General features: G+C 35.1%; 1 protein-coding gene across 2 annotated transcripts in view; it reads right to left on the bottom strand.

Annotated features, from left to right (window-relative positions):
• Window positions 1–16,889, bottom strand: part of Dcc (DCC netrin 1 receptor) — a 1,165,274-nt gene that overhangs the window by 469,212 nt on the left and 679,173 nt on the right. The window lies entirely within an intron of this gene.

The following is a 16,889-nucleotide window of genomic DNA, read 5'->3' as shown; positions in this document are numbered from 1 at the left end:
TAAAACTGTTGCTCTATAGTACAACTTAAGATCAAGGCTGGAGATACCTCCAGAAGATCTTTTATTGTAAAGGATTGTTTTAGCAATTCTGGGTTTCTTGTTATTCCATATTAAGTTGAGAATTTTTCTTTCCAGGTCTATAAAGAATTGTGTTGGCAATTTGATGGGAATTGCATTAAATCTGTAGATTGCTTTTGGTAAGATGGCCATTTTTACTATGTTAATCCTGCTAAGCTATGAGCATGGGAAATCTTTCTATTTTCTGATATCTTCTTTTAATTCTTTCTTCAGAGACTTGAAATTTTTTTCATATAAGTCTTTGACTTGTTTCCTTAGGGTTACTACAAGGTATTTTATGTTATTTGTGGCTATTGTGAAGGGTGTTGTTTCCCTAATTTCTTTCTCAGCCCTTTTGTCTTTTGTATAGAGGAAGGCTACTGATATTTTGAGTTAATTTTGTATCTGACCTTTTGCTGAAGGTGTTTATCAGCTGTAGGAGTTCCCTGGTAGAGTCTTTGGAACCAAACAGAAGACCAAGAAATAAACCCACACACTTATAGACAATTGATCTTTGACAAAGATGCCAAAAACATACAATGGAAAAAGATAGCATCTTCAACAAATGGTGCTGGTCCAACTGGATATCTACATGTAGAAAAATGAAAATAGATCCATACTTATCACCCTGCACAAAACTAAAGTCTAAGTGGCTCAAAGACCTCAACATAAAACCAGACACATTAAATCCATTCGAAGAAAAAGTGGGGAAGACCCTAGAACTCATTGGTACAGGAGACAACTTCCTGAACAGAACACCAACAGCATAGGCTCTAAGAGCAACAATCAATAAATGGGACCTCATGAAACTGAAAAGCTTCTGTAAAGCAAAGGACACCATCATCAAAACAAAATGACACCTTCATCAAAACAAAACGACTGCCTACAGATTGGGAAAGAACCTTCACCAACCCTTTATCTGACAGATGGCTAATATCCAGTATATTTAAAGAACTAAATAATCTGAAAAGCAGCAAACCAAGTAATCCAATTAAAAAATGGGGAATAGAGCTAAAAAGAGAACTCTCTGTAGAGGAATATCAAATGGCAGAGAAACACTTAAAGAAATGCTCAACGTCATTAGCCATTAGGGAAATGCAAATCAAAAATGACCTGAGATTTCACCTTACACCCAACAGAATGGCCAAGATGAAAAACTAAAGTGACAACACATGCTGGAGAGGTTGTGGAGAAAGGGGAACCCTCCTCCACTGCTGGTGGGAATGTAAACTTGTACAACCACTCTGGAAATCAATCTGGCGCTTTCTCAGACAACTAGGAATAGTGCTTCCCCAAGATCCAGCCATACCACTCCTAGGCATATATCCAAAAGAGGCTCAAGTACACAATAAGGACATTTGCTCAACCATGTTTGTAGCAGCTTTATTTGTAATAGCCAGAAGCTGGAAACAACCCAGATGCCCCTCGACTTAAGAATGGATGCAGAAATTGTGGTAGATCTACACAATGGAGAATTACTCAGCAATGAAAAATAAGGAAATCATGAAATTTGCAGGTAAATGGTGGGACCTAGAAAGGATCATTCTGAGTGAGCTATCCCAGAAGCAGAAAGACACATGGTATATACTCACTCATATAGACATATAACATAGGATAAACCTACTAAAATCTGTACATCCAAAGAAACTAATCAAGAGAGAGGACCCTGATTAAAATGCTCAATCCCCATCCTGAAAGGCAAAGCGGATGGACATCAGAAGAAGAAGAAAATATTAAACAACCTAGGAACCTGCCACAGAGGGACTCTGAAAGTCTCTGCCCTGCAGACTATCAAAGCAGATGCTGAGACTTATGGCCAACTGTTTGGCAGAGTGCTTAGAATGTTATGTAAGAAGTAGGAAATAGTAAGAGCTGGAGAGGACGGGAACCCCAAAAGGAGAGCAACAAAACCAGAAAATTTGAACACAGGGAACTTCCCAGAGACTCTTACTCCAACCAAGGCATGGAGATAACCTAGAACCCCTGCACAGATGTAGCACATGATAGTTCAGTGTCCAAGTGGGTTCCATAGTAACCAGAAGAGGGACTGCCTCTGACATAATCTGATTGGCCTGCTCTTTGATCACCTCCCCCTGAGAGGGGAGCAGCCTTACCAGGCCACAGAAGATGACAATGCAGCCACTTCTGATCTGATCTTATAGACTAAGATCAGAAGGAAGGAGAAGATGACCTCCCCTATTAGTGGACTTGGGGAGGGGTATGCGTGAAAAAGGGGGAGGGAGGATGGGATTGGGAGGGGAGGAGGGAGGGGCTTATGGGGGATACAAATTGAATAAAGTGTAAAAAATAAATAAATAAAATAAATGAAAAAAATTAAATGCAACCAATTGATATTTCTGCATTTCTACCAACTGTCTCGATTGTGGGCAGTGACTCCTCAGATCCAAAAGATTCTTCCAAAGATTTTTAAACTCCTGAAATAAATTTAACCAAACACATTGTGGCTATAAATCACACTTTTCTTACAAATACCACGAATTCAAAATGTTTATCAAAACGCACATACTCCATATATCACAAGAGAAAAGGTGGGTCAATAAGCTTCCTGTATCACATCCAAAGAACTGACAACCAGGAAATCAAATGGGAAATATATGCATAAATCTGCCAGAAATTGCTTTTTTTCCAAGTGAAAAGGTTCTTAATATGTGCTGTCTTTTCATTCTCCTAAATTTCATTTCAAATATAGAAATCAAAAGCAGAATTCATTGTTTCTAGTCTCTTTCTCTCCTTTCTTCCATTCTTTTTTCTTTAAGTTCTCTTTTCCTCCTCTTTTAGACTTCGAATCCTTGCAGAATAACTCAAAAATAAAAATGTGTTTTATATCATTTCTTTGTGATGACATTTTCTTTTGAACCTAAATAACAGAAAAGCAGACAGCTGGCCTCGAGAGCATATATAAACATTACACAAAGTGACACTGTCTGTTAGTCAGCTTGTATGGTTATTGGATTTTTGTGTCTTCAGTTTAGTTCAACCAAGAATATTAAATTATCTATGTATTTGGAGAAGGTTTACCCGAAAATCAAAATTAACTAAAAATATCTACATGTATGCTAAACCAAACACATCAGCAACATACTGATTTCAATTCCAATATAAGAATTGACAGTTGACATATGCTCTGAATCATATGTCAAAAGAAAAGCCTGAAAAATGTCTGCTACAAAAATAAGTTGGAAGTTTTATTTAACATACTGTATATTTCAAATATTTTAAAAATAACTTTAATGTGACATTTTCATTCTAAAGCTTTGGCAAGACCTGACTTAATATATATTTTTGAATATTCTATCATAAAAACCTTTTAGAACTTATCATTCTGTTAATGTTCATTTTTCTCAACTCAAAATTTGTTGTTATTAAGTTTTAAATGCATCAAATGATTGGAGTCTGTTGATATATCTCATTTTCAAGGATCATTTCTCCATGTCATTTTTAGTTCAAATTATCTTTCACTTTTATAATGGAATAGGATAAGATTGTCATCTTTCTAACTCCAAATTTTTGCATGTTTAGAAATACCTAACTCTTAAAATAATATCCAAAGAGAACAAATATATCTTTTAATAAGAAACACGATGAGGATTAATATTGAATGCAAAAATCCAATAGTATTGTAATATATCTACCCAAGTAATTAATCCAAATAAAAATAAATATTATATTGTATATTATAATATATAATAATAATAATGTCAGAAAATTATTTCAAAGGATTTTCATGTTTTTCAGATTAAGTAGCCAGTTTTGGGGGTATGGATGCTACTCCTCAAAACAGAAAACAAAAATCCAGGAAACCCACTGTTTCCTTCATTGTGTTTTTGAGAATGCATCTCATGAGAGCTGCTTTGGATAGTCTCTAAAGACATAAGGGGACATATGTAACGCCGTTTTCTGTACTACAGTATGTGTACCTCAAAAAATGACCCACGTAGAATCATTATCATCCCCATATATCTACATATGTTTCCTTCCTCAACCAAGTACTATTTTTTTTAACACTTAAAACTAGCCGAAAGTTTGTCTTTAATCTCTTTTAGTAAACATTCGGTGTTCTGCATCATCACTAATCACCCTGTTATGTTTTGTAAACTATATTGCTGACACATTTTTCCTTCCTGCCTTCTCCCTATAAAGTTGTGTGAAATTTTTCAAATAAACGAGAGTGAGATCAGATTATAGACTTGCTCTCATTCTTTGTGTCAAAAAAAAAAAAGATTTACTATGGTTAACTGTGAATCTCACTTGATGGGATTTTGAATCAACATAGAGACAAACATTGGGGTATGTCTGTGATGTAATTTCTAGATAGAGTTGATTAACGTAAATTGACTCTATCCCAAATATGGATTAATGTCAATGGGCTAAAAATGTAAAAACAAAGTTACCAACAGCATGCATTGCCCTCTGCTTCCTGACTGTATCTGCCTCCCATATCCTGCCAGCATGCCTTCCCTGATTCTAAACCACAATAAATCCTTTCTTCCTTAATCTGTTTTTTTTTTTTTTTTTGGTGTGTTTTATATATAGCATCAAGAAAAACCACTAATGCAGACACTTTAGTTTATTTAGTTATCAGGTGATTCTAAATGGGAAGGCATGATTATATTTTCCCCTCTTACAAGTAAAGATCAAAGAAAAAAACGGGAGCATTCTAAAACATTGTCTAAGAAGAAAACTTCTATTTCTAAAGCTTTATGCTGTCTGATCATGAGATTATATCATGAAAATGACCTTTTGAATATATTTACAATGTGCTAATTCTTTACAGCATCGCTGCATCATGAAGTACTAGTACTAGAATGGAACAAGGGATAGAATAATTGATATATTTAAGTAACATAAACGTCCTGTGGAAAGACATGAAGGCATCACTTTTTTTTAAGCATTGAGACTTTTGTCTCAACTAAGAATCTTAAAATTAAAGTGCAAAGAAAAATTAACTTTGAATAATTTAAAAAATTACTATTAGGCTAAGAGGTTTTGAAAGACGCAAGCTATATTTGAGATAATCGTATCACAGTTTTGAATTTCAGGAAGTACCTAATATGATTGCTAATGGTATACTAACAATATATTGTTTCCTGTAAAAGCCTGAATATTATGCATACCTAATTTTATGACATTGCAAATCCATTTACACATTTATTTTCTACTTAAAACAGACAAGCAGGGATAGGTAAGGCCACTGCCTTCTGTTTTAAGGTCATCGTTATTGGCTTGAGAAATATGTAGTTGACGTATTAATGAAAGATTCATCTTCATAAAAGTAACGTAAATCATAAAGTTGGAAAAGCAAAACACAAAACAAAAACATTGTGCTACTGTTAATAGTACCTAAGACTCATTCTGATCCAGGTAATACCATTTCCAATTACCCTTTATAGCATTATTTGTCTGAGCTGAACTCACTTGTGTAGGCTACCTGAGCAATGTATTTTCTATGAAGCTATTAACTTGGACACACAGCATATTTCAGACTGGCTACCCAGTCTTCTGAAAATTATCTATTTGCTCTGCCATTAGCATGAAAATGCCCTTTACTGTTCCTTTATATTTCGTTAGCAGTACTGCCTTGTAATCAGTTTCCAACCTTTCATATAACTTTTACTGATGCTAAAGAACTTTCTTCTCAACTCTGAAAGTGCCTTATGGATATGAAGCAGTATTTGCCTACTTGAAATATTGCTGTCCTTTGGTAAGATTCTCACTAATAACTACTTGAATTATGAGTCAAAACTTACATACAAGCATTGCAGACATCAGTAAGTTATATAAACTTATGTCAAGAAATAAATAAAGAACGGAAAAATAATTAGAAACAAAAGAAAATATTAAAAATATTCAATGAGTAATGCCAGAAAAGACCTCATTGCCGATATACCTGAGTGTTCCTGTGCAATTGAATGGGGTCCTTTCTAATGGACCTGAAAGCCTACTCATCCATGACTCTCTTACTAGCTGGTCATTTGCCTGTGGATAGGCATATACTACTTGACAAATATTTCCTAATTTAGACCACGTTCTGACACAGGTGTTCAGCTTATGAATGTAGCTTTTTCCACTGTCTAACCACAACCTCTGAACTTCAAACCATCTACATTTTTCACTTAATAAAGTATATCAGTATTTTCAGTGACACTGAGGACTACATTAATTAATGGATTTCAGATTGCATCACTTATGTGTTAGAATGCTGCTGTGTAATTTATTGGGACTTTTAAGAGGAGTATGTGTGAAGTAATAAACAAGATAGTACTGTGAATATAAAGAATAATTGATCATACATCATGCATATGACAAGAGCTTAAGATGACGGAATCACACACTACAAATATTTCCTAATTTAGACCACATTCTGAAATTGCTTTCTCAATGAGCATATCATATTCAATTCTAAAATACTAATGGCTTACTTCTCAACAGGCAGTATGAAACATGCGGACAAGTCTACGGAATTACAGCTGAAGTACAAAAGAGCAATACTCCAAAATATCGACTTAGTTCATCTCTTATCACTTGGTCCTTTCTGAATTTATCTAGTTAGTGAGTGAAATATTTATTACTTCCAAAAGTGATGTTTCAACTAAAAGGAAAGGTAAAGGCTTTTGAAATCCAATGGATGGAGACTCAGGGGAATTTGGAAAATTAAACAAAGGCAAATATGGAATAGAAGTCTATCCCTGGGCTGACCCCTAGGTAATGATTCTTCAGTAAGTTTGGGGAAACAAAGAGACAGAAGGTAACTAAGGTTGTCTTAGTCTTTGTCCTTCTGTGCTCATGGATGAACAGTCCCAGAGGCTGAAGAGGTAGCACATTAGGATATCAAAGAATAATGCAGAGGCTGCCTACATAAACCACAGTTAGTTGTCCTAGGAATACCAGAAAGACAGCTATATGTCAAGTTTCCTATACTTGGTCATAAAAACAGTCTATAGTAGATAGAATGATAGAATCATTTATCTTTATGAATTTATATAAAACATAATCATTAACTCTATGAATTTTCCTAAATACAGCTTTGCCGTATTTGAGGTCTCTTCACTATTTTTGGATATGTATAATAACAATAATATGAATACCTTCCCAAATACAGTTTTTAGTTCATAGAAAAAAAATTAATTCCCAGCTAAGCCAGATTTTAATAGTTTATGATCAAATTAAATTGTATCATAAGCATATACACTTTCTTTTGGTTTCCATTGCTGAATTCTTTAAAGTTATACTAAATATCTAAAACTCTATAAACAGAGAAAGTGAAAAGTACTGTACTGTTTCTTCAGGTTTTTCCCTCTTTCTTCATGTCTTGGTCACCAAGACCACTCTGCCATCGTAGTGTATTCAGTTGCATTGCCATTTCATCTTTACATGTGTTCTGGCTCAAGCTAATACTTTTTGTTTGTTTATTTTATATGATCTTTTTGATAAATAAAAACTTTGTTTCTCATCTTTTTCCAGTCCACAATATAAAACAAATTTATTTATTTGAAGATTGACGTAACTTATCATATGCAATCTGTGTGTAGAGAAACTCAACCTATGGCAATATAAAGTAGCCTTTCATAATAGTTCTAACCTTATATAGAACCATCATCAAAGACTGACAGAAATAGCATATTCTCTTACGCTGTGGCTATTTTTCTTAACTTATATATTAATTACTGTTTATTTACTTTGTATCCCAGCTGTATCCCCCTCCCTCATTCCCTCCTAATCCCACGCTCCCTCCCTCCTCCCTCTCTAAGTCCACTGATAGGGGAGGTCCTCCTCCCCTTTCATCTGACACTAGCTTATCAGGTGTCATCAGGACTGGTTGCAATGTCCTTCTCTGTGGCCTCGCTAGATACATCTTGTAACAAATAATCTCTTTTGTATACCAAAACATCATTTAGTTCCCTAGCATTTAACCATTTTGCCCTTTTTTTGGCTGGGGTGGGAGGTCAAACTGGGGTTTCTCTGTGTAGCCTTGGCGGTCCTGAACTGGCTTTGTAGACCAGGCTGGCCTTGAACTCACAGTGATTTAACTGCCTCTGCCTCCCTGCTTGTTGGGATTACAGCCACCACACCGGGCTTGCATTTTTCCTGTATTAAATGATGACTTGTTGGAGTCTGTACTATGTAATGTATGCTATTTTTGCCTCATTTATCATTTCCCCCAAAGGTGCACTCTTTACTCTACATATCTGTATCACTGAACTTTCTCCATTCTGTAAACTAAGAAAAATGAGGCAGGATGTCAGAGTGATGGTGACAATTACTTCACTGTCTTGCACACTGTGTTCGAATCTCTCAGCAGCGGGTTAGATGGACTTTGGGAAGTTCTGTCAGTTTGATATCCTCATTTGTAAATATTCTATAATTGTGGATCTGTCACACACACACACACACACACACACACACACAGAATGTGGGTGCAGTATACAACAGAATGCTCCAACCCTTTAGCATAGTGGTCAAAACATAATACACTTGCCACTGTTATTATCAGTTTTTAATTTTTTTGTCATAATCACTGATTAATTTATTCAACCCTTAAACTGATGCATTAAGCTTTCTAATTGCCTCTGACAAAGCTTTCTTTAACATGTTTATTCAAAGGAAGATAAATTATAGTTAATTTAAATGGTAGAAAAGCATAATCACTTTTGAAGAATTCCCCTAGGTGCTTAGAAAACCAAACCAAAACAAAACAAATCCACATCTTTCTGTCCTTCAAAACATAGCCTGAGAGAAAGGTCTTCCTGAAAGCTAATCTTGCCCTAGTTACCAAATATTCTCCTGAGCTCACGAGTTATGTTTCTCAGTTACCATACTACCCGCCAGTGCCGTATCTGTTATATGTACCATCTCAGCCAGAGAAGATACAGATACAAAGAAAAAACAGTTTGCTGATGAGTGTTTTAACAAAGAGAAAAACAATATACTGAATTTTAATGACTAATTACCACCAAGATAAACAAACTATGTGACCTAAATAAACATACATTGCAAATCAAATGTATATCTTATTATTGTTCATATTTAATTGATAAATTATTTATTTCTAAACAAATAAACAAACAAACAAAAATAGTGTGTGTCTCTTATTTAGTCTCCTATCCACTTCTTTAAACAGGGAAAGCTACCATCCCCTTCTCAGGCATGAATGGATAGTAAGCAGGAGTGGTATCAACTGAATGTTTCTCAGGGGAGTCTTGATAATAGATACCTTGACTAAAGAAGATAGAGGAAGCCACTGATTGGTAAACATAAGGTTATGCCATATCTATCCATTTCTAGATATGTATAAACCATTTGCAACTTTTGGACCTGAGCCAGAAATTTCTCTTTTCTGACCATGTATTTCTCATTGCTTTATCAAAATTCTACTTAAATTGTCTGTGCACAAGGCAATATATTTGCAATATAACTCTTGTGAGATAGGATTTTAATGGTCTACTATAAAAAAAGCTCTGGGCTCACAAAGTATTGTAACTATTTAGAAACATCCTCTATTTTCTGTAGTAATTCCAGGAATTCATTCTATTTCAAAAAAGAAATATAGTTAGTTCTAAAACCAAAGATTGGACCCAGTACACTGATAGTGGGTTCCTGATTCTCACCAATACATAGGTCCTCCAGAAACAGCTAGACTGAGAAACTCTAATTTAAATGACATCATAAATTAAATTGCCTTACACTTATAAAACATTTCAACAAAACACTAAAGAATCCTTACTTCTTGCAAGCCATGAAAAATTCAAAATTGCCCACAATTGGACATAAAGCATATCTCAACAAATGTATGAAAATAAAAATATCATTCTGCATTTTGTCTGAGCTTGGGGTATAAAGCAGGATAGATATGAGCATCAATATAAACTACAGAAAGTACACAAACTCAATGAAACAAAAAACATACTACTGAATAAAAACTGTGACAAAAGAAATCCAGAATGAAATTTGAAAAATAAAGAGAATTGAAAGAGAAAACATACCCTTCCAAAGCTCATGGGACACAATGAAGTCAGTCCTGAGGAATTTATTTTGGCCACTCTTTAAGGACTATGCTGATTATACCAAAAGCACTAGCTTCCAAGGGAGGGAGGAAACCAAAAAATGTCCCACACACCTGTGTTTTCTATGAATCACATCAACAAATAGGATGGCACCATAACTCGACAGGTGCAAAAGTGGCACATGTACCCTGGCAGAAAGGTCTTCCTGAAAGCTAACCAACTCTTCTCTAATTAGACTTAACAGATAGTCAACAAGAGGGATGACATGAATGGTCTTACAAACCTAGCTAACTCCTCTTCGCGAGAACCTACAACCATTTACTTAATAAAGCAGAATAACCTCTAACAACAATTTGTAAAAAATTGTCCTCATACCCACAGTTAAGTATAGTTTTCAGCCTTCATCAAAGAAACTCGTCTCTGTGGCAGATGGAGACAGCATCTGAAAACAGCAATCAATCAAGAATGCAAAGTTGTGGCACACCATGTGAATGGATACATCTGCAAAACTCTCTTACACATAAGGCTCAAGAAACACGGAAAGATTATGAGAGACAGAGAATCTGGAAGTTTTCTGTGAAACTGTGTCACCTAGTAAAGCCAGAAGCTATACTTATAAAGTCTCAGCAACATGACTCCCACAGGTGAGCTGAACAAGGATGACACCAGTTAATGTGCCAACCTGAATGGGAAAAGCCCACGATGCTTCACCCTACACAGAGAACTATAACCGACTGAGGAAAACAGGGGAAGGGAGAGGTTTTCTTCCCCAGGGAAGAATACTCGAATTGCCAGTCCAGTGTTAAACCATCTGTCCCATAAACACACATACGAGTTGCATTATACAAACAGAACAGGATATATTTAAGAATATATGTGTATAGACATATATTCATGTAATAACAATTTGCAAAATAAAAGGCGATGAATTTGAATGAGAGTGGAGAGCAGGAACTGAACTGAAGGAAAGGGAGGAGAGAAATGTTGTCATTAAACTATAATCTCAAAATTTTTAGGGATCACATATTGATATCTCAATTACAAACTGAAAGGCCATAGACAACAAGAACAAACAACACAGAAAAACAGTAAATGGAAAGATATAATCAAAATGAGCTTTGAAATTAATGAAATATAAGTGAAATGAAGAAGAGAATAAATACTTTATAAATGAATAATGAATAGAAATAAAATAAAGAACCAGAGAAACAGTTGATTCTTTGAAAAGATAGACAAGTTTGCCAAACCTTTAGCAACATCAATCAAAAGAAATATAAAAGACTCAATAAAATCAAATATAAAAAAGGAGCATTACAAGAGATACTGGGGATATTCAGAGAATAATAAATACTTTAAAATGTGTATTTCAAAAATCAGATAACATGAATGAAATGGATGAATTTCTGATATATATGACCTATTAAAATTAAATCAAAATAAAGTAAATAATTTAAATAGGCTCATAATATATAATTTGGCATATTCAGTAATTACAAATGTAGCAAATAAGAAAGACCCAGATTTTATTAGTCCTTCAGAATACAATCAACACCAATACTCCTTAAATTACTTTGTAAAATAGAAGGAACACTTCCATGTTTTTCTACAAAGCCAGTAACACATTAATACCAAAACAGAGATTTAGCTAAACAAACAAATACAACAACACAAAGGAAAAAGAGAAAGATGGAGAAAAGAAAAAGAGAAAGAAAGAAAGAAAGAAAGAAAGAAAGAAAGAAAGAAAAGAAAGTCAGCTACAGGCTCATCTTTCTGATTAAATTAGACTCAAAAATTCTCATTAGAATATTGCAATAAAGAAAACATTGTTTATTACAACAAAATGAAAAAAAATTGCTGGAACTCTGAAATTTGCCATCAAAGTCATAGCTATAACAGCTGTTTTCTCAGAATGGACAGAGATAAAGAAGAATAAAGAAAGTACTTCTCATACTCTGAAAAATAACAGAAAAGGGAGGGATGAGACAGATGAAAGGAAGGAAACCCTTCATTTTTACAGGATTTAAAGCCCTGGCTAGTACTCACTGAACATACATAGACCTAGTGTCTAGTCATCTGACGACATTTTACTCAGTTTGATCTGGAATATTTTATTTGCTAAGAGAGCTTCACTCTAATATGAAATAATCTATCCACAGATCTATAATCATGTTAAACAGAATGAGGTTATCTTTGTCTTATACTTACTCTTAACTTCTTTCACAAAATAAGTAAATATTTTACCCTCTACTTGAGCATCATCTGCAAAATGTAAGTTTTCTATAAATAATATAGTATTTTTCCTAATGTTCTATCCTTTCATTTCAGTTATTTTATCATGGCTTCTGTTTCTGTCTACTAACCCAAAGAAAACAATCTGTCTCTGGAAGTAAGATAGCATAATACTTTGCTTTAGAGCCACGCATCATGACCTTGCTATGAAGTAGTCATGCTATAATGAGGATAATATTTTTCTGTGTGCAGCCCGTGTTTCTCCGTGCCTAAATTTTACATATGTACTAAAGAGAGAGGGACCAAGCTAATAATAGTTAGGTCTATGATCATTTTGGGCGATATACTATCATTTATTTTCTTATCACTTACATTCCTGTATCATTAGAAAGCTACACCCGTTATGCCACCATCCTCAACCTTTTCCACGTGAATTCAAAACAGTTTGTTATGGTTCTATAATTTCTATAGAATCACCTCTTTATGTAGGTTATTAATGCTATTAATCATGGCTTGGAATGTGTTGTAAATGCCATCCCTGCTACAACTCTGATCATTCTCAGAAAATATTCAGACATCGTTTGTTTGAGTGTCAATTGAAAATTTGTAACTATTGAGGCTAAGTGCATATACCATAGATTGAAGTTCATTATTATGATTTTTCCTTGTAAAATTAAGACATTTTAAAAAAACATCCTTTCCAGAAAGTAATTTAATGATATTATTGATTTTTTCTGTAAATGAAAGGTTTTAGAGTGGGAAAATATACATGAGGCTATTTCAATCCTACTATGATGATAGTGGGTAGAGACATGAGGTACAGTATGAAGAACAATTTATTAATATGCTAAGTTATAGCAAATCTTTAGTGCTGCTGACTATAAATTATTAACTAAGTTTTCATCTGTTAAGGTTCAGCAACTATAATTTCTTTACCCATTGCTCATAAAAATTTAATGTTTATTAATATATTGTTAACACATTGCAGTTTGGGGGATTTTAGATTGGATTTATAATTAGCATCTATTACTCCACAGTTGATCAAAGAAGTTGAGAAGAGTTGTTGTGAAGCCATTTCTGCCTTTGTTGCAAGGAACTGTTGGGTCTTTGTTTAAACGACTGACCATTTTCCATCTCTTGTGACACAATAGAGGAATGCCTGCTTATCTTCTGTGGCTTGAGAGATTTTATCCTTGATGAAGGAATGCAAAGACATTTGAGAGCTATGAGGAGCTATTCAAACATACTTGTTAATACTAACTTCTTAGTTTATGCTCCCAGGATGAACTTCTGGAATTTTATAATGAGCATGTACTTTAGCGTTTGAAATGGGAAAATAAAGTACAGGATACTAAAGTCCGCTGAATAAGATTGTAGCCCCAGAAAGAAACACAGACACTTCTCTTCATTAAAAAAGATCTTCTTGTTGTCTTTTATGTACTTCTTACTCTGTATTACTATAAATTTTGTGTGAACAATTTTAAATGATAAAGTAGCCTATATTCATTTTCAAATGTGAAAGACAATGAAGTTGAGGTAAAGAAGAGCAATTTTATTCTTAGACACTTAATTAGAATCTGTCCTCTACACTAAGCATGGTTGTTGAATTTGGTTTTCTTCCCTATTGTGTTACGGTTTGTTTTTATTCCCCTTAATAGTCAAAACAATCTTTAAAATTAATTCATCTAAACAATGAATATTCTGTAGCAAATGATAGATATTTTCATCTATACTATGATTAACATACAATGTGTACATATTTTAGAATGTATTTAAAGAATAACAAAGCAGTTCTAGTAAGTAGATGACACCATAGCATCTGTGACACGTATACCAATATTTCAAGGATTGAGCAGTCCATATATATTATACACATATATAGAACCTAGTAGCTAAGACACTATCTAGTTTTAAAGCCACAGAGAGAGAGTCAGGCCTCTCAATCCACAGGTTCCATGTAATTAGATTGAGCCACATACAAAAATTATCACAGAAAAAAATATACTGATTTAACATGTACAGGTGGCTTTTCTATAATTATTTTAACACTAGCAAATATTACTCTAATGTTCAGTAGTTATTAACATGGTGAATTACAAAATATAATGACCAGAACAAGAAATTAAAACACAAGAAAATTACTTGGACTGTTCCATGGAAGGGACCCTGCGGTGCAGCGGTGGCAAATGTTTAAAAACTTGCTCTCCCAAAGCAACAGGACTCATGATGTCAGTGAAACTGTATATGCTAACATCTTTCTCTCCTTGGCTTGAGCCTTCAGGGTAATGTCAATGAACATGAACTCAGGAAGAGATACACACTACTGATTCTTAAATACAAAGGGGGGCTCATTTGCTAAACTTTTCTATCATTTTTCATCTTCACAAGGTTTAATGTCAAATTGGAGTTTTAATATTAAGCTAATCAGAAAATAATCCTATGAATAATGCTTTGCCATTCTAATAGCTTTGATAAATAGCAATGTATAGAGAGAGACAGCTGGTTCTCCTAGATCAAAAATTAATCTATACTTTAATGGCTTATTTGTTGATATTTTAACCCTTTCAGTGTAAAAACAATTTTCCAATGAATTTAGAGTTCACTTTTTTACCAAATGTTTTCATGGTCTGGGTATTTAGATATTTCTGTTTGTTCTTAGTGAAAGTTTGCTCCGATTTAATGAGTGTTTCCTGTGTTCCTGGAACTATTCTAGATATTGGTAATTTCTGACACTTTAGGTTTTCATTAGACAAGAAAGAGAGCAATAGCATTATTTCCCTCAGCCAGGGTCTGTGGCACACACCTTTAATTCCAGCACTTGGGGAGGCAGAGGCAGGCAGATCTCTGTGATTTTGGGGCCAGCCCTGATCTGCACAACCACGACAACCACGTAGCTACACAGAAAAACCATGTCTCAAAACAAACAGGCAAACAAACAAATATTATTTCTCTCAATTTAGTGATGTGGAACATGAGACAAAGAAACAACAGGCTTCTCAAGTCCACACAATGAATACTTAACACATCTGGGATTAAGCCCAAACATTGCAAGTTAAGGGCCTGTATTAGTAAAGCTTCAGACAATAACTGGCGCCCAGACGTCGGACTTAAAATGCCACAAAGGAAACAACAGGGTATGAACAGATGACTATTCCATTTCAGGATATGAGCATAAGGTTCACTGTGGTGGCTCGCTCTAGTTTCAGTCCCATTTTACTGCATTCACTGGTTTTGCTTTATCATCTTCCTGCATTTCTTTTTAAAAGAAGGTTAGAATGACTGAACAATTAGAATGGATTGCAGAGTTGGCAATGCAACTAGAAAATTTGCCAGTAGAGATTGAAATGCTTGGAAAGCAAACAGCACCATTGGTAAAAGGAGAACAGCTGATAACTAAAATCGCCACCCAGCCCTGCTCCCAGCACTTTCTGAGTCAAGTTCCCACAACATCTGTGCAGGCTGGAGAGCCAGGAGGAGCACAAGGTGGTACAAGCCAAAATGTTAAAGAACAACAGTCCATTTCAAGAACAAAGGTGAATCCTGAAGAAACTGAGCTGCCAGAGGAGCAGCCTCAGATTATGAGATTATCACAACTAGCTTTGCCAGTAGCTGCCCAAAGTTTCAGACATCAAAATGCTCAATGCAGCCTCAGAGCTTAAACTGGCTGTGAATTAACTCTGAAAGAAAATATGAGAAGTTCTGCTGGAAAAGTGAATGAGCCGTTTCTGGCAGTACGGAGTTCTCTGCAAGAAATTTCTACCCAATCTGTAGGCAGTCGTTTTGTTCTGATGACAGTGCCTTTTGTTTTACAGAAGCTTTTCTGTTTCATGAGGTCCCATTTATTGATCATTGCTCTTAGAGCCTGTGCTGTTGGCGTTCTGTTCAGGAAGTTGTCTCCTGTGCCAATGAGTTCTAGGCTCTTCTCCACTTCTTTTTTACAACTGATTTAGAGTATCTGGTTTTATGCTGAGGTCCTTGATCCACTTCGACTTTAGTTTTGTGCAGGGTGATAAATATGGATCTATTTTCATTTTTCTGCATGTAGACATCCAGTTGGTCCAGCACCATTTGTTGAAGATGCTATCTTTTTTCCATTGAATGGTTTTGGCTTCTTTGTCAAATATCGAGTATTGATAGGTGTGTGGGTTTATTTCTGGGTCTTCTATTCGGTTCCATTGATCCTCCTTTCTGTTTCTATGCCAATACCATGCAGTTTTTATTACTGTAGCCCTGTAGTACAGCTTGAGATCGGGGATGGAGATACCTCCAGATGATCTGTTATTGTACAGGATAGTTTTGGAGATTCTGGGTTTTTTGTTTCTCCATATGAAGCTGAGAATCTCAACCAAGGACCATCTATGGATATAACCTAGAACTTCTGCTTGGATGTGGCCCATGGTAGCTCAGTAACAAAGTAGTTTCCCAAAGTAAGGGGAACAAGGACTATTTCTAACAGGATCTCAAGGGAAGGAGCAGTCCTGTTAGGCCACAGAGGAGGACTTTGCAGCCAGCCCTGAAGATACCTGATAAAACAGGGTCAAATGAAAGGGGAGGAGGTCCTCCCCTATCAGTGGACTTGGA

Source organism: Meriones unguiculatus, chromosome 2, assembly GCF_030254825.1.
Source record: "Meriones unguiculatus strain TT.TT164.6M chromosome 2, Bangor_MerUng_6.1, whole genome shotgun sequence".
In the NCBI taxonomy this organism is placed as follows: Eukaryota; Metazoa; Chordata; class Mammalia; order Rodentia; family Muridae; genus Meriones; species Meriones unguiculatus.
This window is presented reverse-complemented; position numbering and strand designations above follow the sequence as displayed.